Source organism: Alternaria hordeiaustralica (assembly GCF_023758085.1).
Source record: "Alternaria hordeiaustralica strain BMP 2776 chromosome Unknown scaffold_5, whole genome shotgun sequence".
Classification (NCBI taxonomy): Eukaryota; Fungi; Ascomycota; class Dothideomycetes; order Pleosporales; family Pleosporaceae; genus Alternaria; species Alternaria hordeiaustralica.
In genome coordinates this window covers 266,243-276,081 of record NW_026056777.1, presented here as the reverse complement: position 1 = coordinate 276,081, position 9,839 = coordinate 266,243, and positions in this window count along the sequence as shown.

Below are 9,839 nucleotides of genomic sequence, written 5' to 3'. Positions count from 1 at the left end.
GCTAGATTACTTATTACTTATAACTATAAGTAATAATAAAAGAATAGTCTAGTCTCTTGTAAAGACTCTTAAGACTATACTTACTTTTACTAATTAGACTACGTAATATATAGTTTGCGCAAAGTATTACACTTATCTTAAGAAGATCTAGAAAGAAACTACTAAGAAGTAGTTTAATAACTAGTTAATACTTTACTAGAAGGTAAAGATTTTTAAGCTCTTAGAGGTTAAAGAACCTTTTATAATTACTAACTTTCTTACTATAATTAAGAAGTTTAATTCTAAGTAGGTCTACTAGTAGTAATATAATTAATTATTTACTATAGCTCTTAGAAAGAACACATTAAGCTTTAGTAATCTTAGTAAAGTATTTAGCGTTGTTCTCTAGAAGATATTAATTACTACTAGAAAGAGAAAAGCTAATATAATCTTTAACACTATTATAAGTTAATCTTCTACTTCTACTAAGTTAAGTAAGAAGTAGTTAAGCTTACTACCTAAGCTTTGCCTCTATAAACTTAACGTAAAGCATAAGTAGAAGCTTATCTTATATTACTAATTATAGACTATAATTACTAGATCTAGGCTACTAGGTATTCTACTAATAGAACTCTTAGCTTAAGATAAGTAAAAAATCTAGAAGCGCTATTACAAAGAGAAGTAGAGTAGCTTACGCAAGAAGGTTAAGTAATCTAGCTAGAAGATAAGCGCTTTAGCTTCTAAGTATCTAGGTAATATAGTCTTAATAATTATTTACTCTAAGAAGCTAATTACTAAGTTTAGACCTTCTATCTTTAGTATAGGCTTTAAGCCTTACACGCTCTTATCTAGTACAATTCTTAATAGTAGAGCTATAGTCTACTTAGTTAATAATAAAGCTTTAATTAAGTCTAATTTCTTTATTAAGACTAATAGAGAAATAGTTAAAGTAGGTAGCTAGATTCTTCTAGTAATTAGTATTAGTAATTACGTACTTTATCTTGTTCTTAGCACCTTTAAAGAACCTAGAAAGACTAATCTTATACTTACTAGCGTTAAGATTATCTTTAGTTTCTATACTAATATTATCTTAGAGAAGCTTCTTAGAAATAGTAGTATATAGTATATAAGCTATAATTGCATAATTAGAATAGGTACGCTAGAGATATTTATTATTCTTATAACTCTTAAGTGTAGATTTAACTTCTTATTTATTAAATATAACTTTTTTATCTATTCTTCTAATTCTATAGTTGTAAATACTATTACCTACTTATAAGTTCTATAATTACGTACTAGTAACGCTAATCTTTAGTACTAAAGATCTAGCTACCTAAAAAAGTAAGCTCTTAAGGCTTTTATAAAAGCTACCTAGAATATAGAGATTATAGACATACGCTATAGTAAATATAATAATTATACTACTACTTATATATCTTAAAGAATCTCTTATTATTCTTATAAGCTATTACTACGTCTCTTCTTTAGAGTATTATAGAACCTATTTAACTTCTCTATAAGCTACGTACTTAATAAATAGGCTCTAATTATTAAGAAGAATTATTTAGGTAAGCTATATAATTATAACTTAAAGAATAAGACGCTAGACTCTATAATAGAAGTTATTATAAGCTTTATAGCTATAGTTAAGCGCCGCTATTAGTAGAAGATTATAGAAATCTATTAAGATAATAATACTATAATATTACCTTAGAGAGAGTACTTAAGATATAAGAAATAGGCTAAAGAGAAGAGAATTATAATTATAACGCCTCTACTATATATCTATAAGCCTAATAGCTTAGTAGAGAGAGCTAGCTAAAAGCTTATTACTAAGTTAATTAAAATGCGTATAAGCGCTAATCTTCTAGCTAGACTCTAGCTAGTAATTATAAACGCAGTAGCCTAACTTTATAGAATAAGTTTATTATAGCTTTATAGCTATTAATTTCTAGATTAGATATTATATAAATAGTTTAGAAAATACTTCTAATATTATTAGCTACCTAAGATTAGGCACTAGGCTACTAATCTTTACCTAGATTAGAGTAGAATCTATACTTATAGCTGTTAAGCGTATCTACTTAATAGTAATTACGTAGCTAGAAAGTACTATTAAAACTTTAAAGTTAAGCCTTATAGCTATATAGAATATCTTATTAGCTATTAAGCTTCTAATATATATTATATATAGGTACTAGTAATTAATTAGGTAATTATAACTTATAACGTTACCTTTAATAAGTAGAAGTTCTATTAAGGTAAGCGTAAAGAGAAGCTAACTAGAGATTAAGTAATTAAGTAGGTTAAAATACTTAATAATAGTAAGCTAGATAATTCTATAGAGAAGTTTAATATTCTTTCTATTAATTAAATAGTAAGTATAGTAGAGCTATTAACTACTAAGTAAGATCTTAAAAGTAATATAGACTATAATTAAAGTAATAAGATTAGCCTACCTATTAAGTATAATTAAGGCTCTATTAATTTAATAGAGATAGAGTATAAGACTAGTGTTCTATTAGAAATTTCTAATAATTAGTAGCCTCTTACTAGGCTTACTACTCTAGAACCTACGCCTAAGTGTAAAATTTTAGAGATAGGTAATTAAAGTAATTATAGAGTTTCTAATAGTTAAAGAGTAGTGTATATACCTAAGAGAGCTAACCTATTAAAGCCTAGAGGTAAAGAGCTTTCTATATATAGATTAGAAGATCTAACTCTATCTATTAAGTCTATTATAATAGACTTTAGTTCTATAGAAATAGATAAGAGACTAGCTTAACTAGAGTAAGCGCTAAAGAGACTAAAAGATAGACTATCTAAATTAGTAGCCTTCTCTTAATAATTAATATAGTTATAAAATTAGCTAATAGCTAAATTCTCTAGAACGCGCTATAGTAGAAGAGTTATAGATAAAGAGCCTAAGTGCTCTCTTTCTATAAATGTCTATTAACTATTAAGACGTCTAAAAAGTAAAAGTAAATAGCCTACTTAGCCTAGTAATTAACTAGAAGGTAATAGCGTAGGTAGCGTAAATGTAGTAATTATAGGCTTAGTTAATAAGTAAGCCTAGATTAACTTTTATAAGACCTACCTTCTTAGTCTTTAAGAAGACTAGAATAATTAAGCTAGCTATAAGACTATAAACTCTATTATTATAGCTACTACGCTTAGTAAGTATAAGCTAAAGACTACTTACTAATACTATAATAATCTTTAAGAGCTGCCTAGATTATAGAAATAACTAATCTAGTACTTAATGCGTACGCTCTTTAAAGATACCTCTAAGAAAGAGATTAATTAGCTAAGTAAAAAGAGAATCTAGATAGAAATCTATAGGTTAAAAGCCTAAGATTAGCTACTTCTATTAAAATAGGTATAGACTTATAAGTATAATTAGAATAGCTATCTTCTTAAATATAAAGCTTAAATTATAGTTTATAGTAATCTTTAGAAGAAGAACTTAATTAATATAACTTATATAGTAATACTTACTATAAAGTTCTTCTACGCTGTAATAGTAATTACTACCTAGAGTAATCTAGAGATTAAATAGTTTAATATTGTAGAAGCGTTTCTTAACGTAAAGATTATAGTAGAGAACCTAGTAATTTATAAGATACTAGATAGCTTTAGAAAGCTAGAATTATATATATAGCTTAACTACGCGCTTTATAGATTATAAGACTCTCTACTATTATAGTATAAGAAGTTTTTAGAAACACTAAGAGCTATTAGTATAATAGCTTCTTAAGAAGAGCTCTACTTCTTCTTTAATTAAGAATATAAAATTCTTATTCTCTTCTATGTTAATAATATTCTATTACTCTATTATAAGAATATAAAGTAATAAGTAATAGCTATATAGGCTAAGATCTCTAGTAAGTATAAAATCTAAGATTAGAGAGATATAGAATAGTTTCTTAGTATTTATATAATTAAAGACTAATATCTAAAGATAATTATACTTATTTATAATACGTATATAGATAAAATACTTAAGAAGTTTAAGCTTAGAGATAAATCTTTTTCTCTAACGCTTTTACTGTTAGAAGAGCTAATTAAGAATACTAGAGAAGTAACTAAGCCTAAGATTAAGAGATACTAGAAAATAGTTAGCTTTATACTTTATATAGTAATTATACTCTAACTAGATATAGTGTATACTATCTTAAAGCTTTTATACTTTCTTATAAACCTAAGTAATAAGTATAAGAAGGCTATAGAGTAAGTAATTATATATCTCTACTATACTTACTTTAATATAATCTAGTATAGTAACTATAATAAGCCTAATTTAATAATTACTAGAAACGTATTTTTTACTAATAACTTAGAGACCTACTAATTATCTTATAGATATATTACTATATTATATAAAGGCGTAATCTTCTAGAAAGCTATAAGATAGAGTATAGTTACTACTTTTACTATAAAAGTAGAGCTAATTACTCTTAAGTATACTACTAAGAAAGCTATAGCGCTTAAGTACTTTCTTAAGAAGCTAGCGCTTAATCTTAAAGAACTCTAGACTATCTAGTATAATAATTAGTAGATAATTAGGCTAGTTATTAGAAAGAATAAGTGTATTAACACTTAGCTTAGGTATATTAATATCTAGAATATATAGCTATAGTAGAAATATGCTAAAGAATTATTTAAGGTTAAGTATTTAGAAACTATAATTATGCTTATAGATAGATTAACTAAATTACTTACCTAATAATAGTTTAAGAAGTTTAAATAGCTACTTAACTTATAAGATTTATAATATTTAATTCTTAAGAAGTAGATAAAGTAGAGAAATCTTTATTTAGGCTACTACTATAAAGATTAATTATACTTAAGCTAGATCTTAGTTACTCTAACTAGCGCCTAGTTATAAAGAAGTAATTACTAATAATTAACGTAAGTACAAAGTAGATAAATTACTAAACTTTTCTACTAGACTAACTTATATAGCTACTAACTTACTAACTACTATAGCGCTAATCTTTCTAATTATAACTCTTATAGTTATTCTTATTAAAGGCTAGCTTACTATTTTAGCTATTCTTAAAGTTCTTAACCTAAGCTTATAAATAAGTAGTTTTAGTAGCTTAAGTTCTTATACAAATCTTAAGCTATATCTAATTATACTTAGCACGTAGTAGAGCCTCTACGTACTTAGTCTTAGCTAGCTAATACTAAGTATAGTAATAGAACTTATTACTTATAATACTAGATATAAAGCTATTAGACCTATAACTACGTAGCTAAGAATTATAATACTAAGAATAATTATTACGTAGCTAAGACTAATAATTACACTACTAAGACTAGTAGTTACGCTACTAAAACTAATAATAACTATACTAATTCTACTACTAATTCTATAGTAGCTAATTTCTAAATTAAGAAGCCTATAGCTAGAAAGTTAGTAGTAGTAGCTACTAGAATAAGCTTTAATAATAATAGTCTAAGTATTATAGTATTAGATTAAAGGCTATAAGTAGATAACTCTAAGCAGAAATTATAGATAGAGGCATCTAACTACTATCTATATTAATTCTTCTTATTCTCTTACTTAGTATTATAAACTTACTATAAGTACTATATTAATTAAAGTCTTAAGAAGTTGTAAGTAGAGCACCTTTTAAGCTCTTCTTATCTAAGAACTTAGAAGTTCTATCTAATAATTTAGCTAGAGTTTTAGAACTACTCTTAGCTTCTTTCTTCTACTTCTTATAAGCGTAGAGATCTTAGTAGAGCTACTTATAATACTTAATAGCGTTCTTAGAGCTTTAGCGCTATTATTAAGTTAGTAAAAGATTAAAAGAACTAAAAAGAAAAGAATTATAAACTTACTTTAGAACTATAGTAATTTACTAAGCTTATAAAGTAATTATATAAATCTTAATTAGTAGTATAATAGTTATAAAAGTTGTAGAATAAATAATACGTAACTTAATAGAGTTACTTAAAATAATTAGCCTTCTAAATATTATTAAGAAGCTACTAATAAATATAATACTTATACTTAGAAACTTAAGAAGTATTATAGTTAGGTAATACCTTAACTTACTTATACTAATAACTAGTATATATTAGGTATAGATAATCTAGAAGAGTCTTAGATATAAAAGCCTTACTCTTAGACTTCTTATAAGAGTAACTATAACTATAACTATTACTTAGAGACGCTTACTTCTCTTAATCTTAAGCGCCTTAGTTCTTAATATAGTTAGATTACTAAAGGCCTAAATTCTAAGTCTAGAAAGTATTATTAGTAATAAAGATACTACTCTTAGAAATAGGCTTAATAGTCTCTTAGACATTTTAGTTATTAAAGTTATTAAACTAAAAGGCCTTATAATCTAAGTAGGTACGCTTAGTGTATAACTCTAATTACTTATAATTCTTATAGAGATTATTATTACTAAAGCTACTAGTTACCTTAAAACTTTAATCTAGCTAACTATTAGAATTTATAAAGCTCTAAGATAGTTAAGTATTAGAAGTCTAATTACTTTAAGTAAAGCTACTAGAGAATAAGCTATTAGCTACTATTATTCTAGAAGAGAAAGGTAAAATTTAAGTAGTAGTATCTTTAAGTTAAGCGTAGTAAAGAGATTAAGCGCTTAACTATAAAGCACTATTAAGTAAAGCGCTATTACGCTAAGCGCTATTACGCTAAGTACTAGCTTACGTATTATAATTACTACTACTAGAGGTATTATAATTAAAGCGTAGAACGCTGTTATAGTAAAAGCTAGAGCGCTAGCGCTTATAGCTAGAGTTAGAGTTAGAAGTTAGATTATTAGACTAAATTATAATAGTTAGCTATTAATTTAGGTATAAAAGTAAGAACTTACTATAGTAATAGAGAGAATAAAAGAGTAAGTAAAGTAGTATATTAAGTAGAGTAGAAGATTAAGCGTAGAGCTTAAGAGCGCTAAGACTTAAGAGCTAAGAATCTTAAGTAGAAGAGTTAATTAGATAGGCAGCTTATTAGCTAGTTAGCTTAAGCGTCTTAATAATATAGAAGTAGATAATTATAGTAGAGAAAAGAAGAATTAGAGAACTTATTATTATAAAGTCTCTAATTCTAGCCTAAGCGCGTACCTATATAGGTAGCTAGCTTAGCTTATTAAGCTCTTAATTACGCTATAAACCTTACTTAAAAAAGATTAGAAGCCTAGATCTTAATATTAGAATTATTTCTTACTAGATAAATACCTAGATTTCTATAGCTATTAGCTATATTCTAGGCTATTATAAAGTAATTTCTAAACTAATAGAGTTAATTTCTAGGCTGTTAAGCCTTATTTAAATAAGTAAGAGCTTACTACTATTAGTATTAAGTATAATTAAACGCTTAGTTAGACTACAACCTACTACTACGCTCTAGATTCTTAAGTCTAAACTCTACTAAAGTATACTAATTATAGTAAATTTAATAGAATTAATTTTAGTAGAGTAGATTAATACTTTTACTACTTTAGAGAGTATGTTAAAGTTAGAGAGTAGTTATAATTACTTAATTATAGATACGTAATTGCTTAGCTCTTAGGTATATAGCTAGAGATTTTATTTTAACTTTCTTTTATAGTAGATTAATTACAATATACTTAATTATCTCTAATTATTAATTATCTCTAGCTCTAACACTTAGGTAAATATAAATAGTATAATAGACTATTAAGTATACTTTACTACTTCTCTAGCCTAGAATACTCTTTATAAAAAAGTTTATAATAGCTATAACTAAAACTCTAAAATAGCTACTCTTTATATAATAATTAACTTAGTACTTACTACTAATATAGCGCGTAAGTAAGAAATTTACGTAAGCTAATAAAAGAATCTTTAGTTATTTCTAGACGTAGTAGTAAATTACTTAGAGAAGAGTATTATTACTATATAAAATACCTTTACTATACTTACTACTTATAATATTCTCTAAAAAGTATATTCTAATATAAAGATTATAATATATTACTTTCTCTTATTAGATAAAGAGAAAGTTAGAATTATTAAGAAGTTTATAGACTAGTAAGATTAAAATAGTAACTTTAAGTAAGTAATCTACTTTTATATTTTTATAGTAGTCTAATTTCTAATATTAATAGAACTTAATCTATAATATATAAATATAATTATTAGCTTTAAGCTCTATAGTAGTTCTTTAGAAAAAGCGTAAATACGCTATAAAGTATTATATATAGAATAACTACTAGAGTGCTACTTATACTAGCTATATATAGAAGAGTTAAAGTTTAAAAAGGTTATTATAAACTATAGAACACGTAGAGAAATATTAAAGAAGGCTGCTAGACTTATAGGTATAGATATAGATAAGAAGTAAATTACTGTTTTATATTAGCGTATTATACCTACTACTATTATATTCTATGCAATAATAGTATACTTAAGTTAGCGTTATAATGTTAATAAATTAACTAGAGGTTGTCTAAGTATATTTATTTTAACAGTTAATCGCTGTTGTATGTTTTTTGCATATGCTCAAGCCTCTACCTTTTCCGGATCAACCTATTGTGCGCGAGTCTGAAGGAGGTAAAGTATGCGCGATAAAGCTCGAAATAGTACTTTCTGCAAGAGTTGCCCTATGCGTACATCCGGCTCCCCTCAAAGGAGATAGATATCCTAAGGTTCACAATGAAGCACGTACGTATATGCGTACGAAGCCGTGTAACAGCGCAGACCACGTTGCTATGCGGCGTTACTTCTTTTCGCAATTCTGATTACTTCGACATTGCCGTGGGACGCTACGGGTATGTATGTACGAAGAGATGTACATAGTACGCCTACATGGCGACCATGCATGCACGCATGTCCGCCCCGCCTCGCCATGCACATTTAGTATTGTTTACCGCTGTCGATCGGGTAAGCGACTGTATACCGTTCCATGGAACGCCATCGCTCTGACCTACCGAGACTGCCGACATACGTGCCCTAGGGTCTAGCTGCGTGGTCCGTTTGTGGGGCAAGTACAGACTAGAGAGCTGCGTTGCGTATGCAGGTGCATTGACGATCGTGGCTAGTGTTCCGGATTTTGAGTAGGTGAACGGTAGACCGATAGACCGAGGGTACGCTACGCTTGCTGCATAGAGAGGGGAAGTATATTTCCTTATTGCGGGAGGAGGGGCATTGTTGGGACGAATGGGCTTTCGTTGGGAGGGGGTTACTACTGCGTCTATTCCAGCCCGTTCTGAGGGAGGGGGTTAGGAGAAGAGGGGATGGGAAAAGCAAAGGTCACGGAAAATTATCTCGACGCGAAGTACTAGTGTGTATGGGCAGTCCACGTATCGTGATTTGGTGTACGAGTACTGTTATTGGAGGCAGACTGGTCAGAAATATACGAATGAACATCAAATTGACGGAAGCGCATGTTTGTAACCGGTACCAAGTTAAGCAGCTCATGAACTGGGATGGAAGTAGGCAGGCTCATTGTTTAGAATCAAGTAACATGTTTAATTTGCTGAGCAAGAAATACTATGGAATCCGCTGCGTTCAGGCATGTTCTCATTCTCGTCGATATCATAATTATGCCATGTAAAGATGACCATCTCTGTTCGAGTCCAGTAGCCGCCTCAATAGATCATTACGCTTGCATCGCTCAAAGAAACAGGAACCCAGAACACCGTAGTAGAGACAGTGACAGGGGCAATATGTACGTCTGTGTGGCCTTGCAACGCCTCGCCCAATAAGAAGATATGTCGAATTAGACGTTAAGAGTAGGAGGGCCAGCCGTTGCTATCGTGGGTATCGTTGGTCGTTACATCGTGAGGCGGAGTTATCCAATGGATAATCCAAAGTAGGAGGAGTCGAAGTGATGATCTTGGGCACCGTGATAT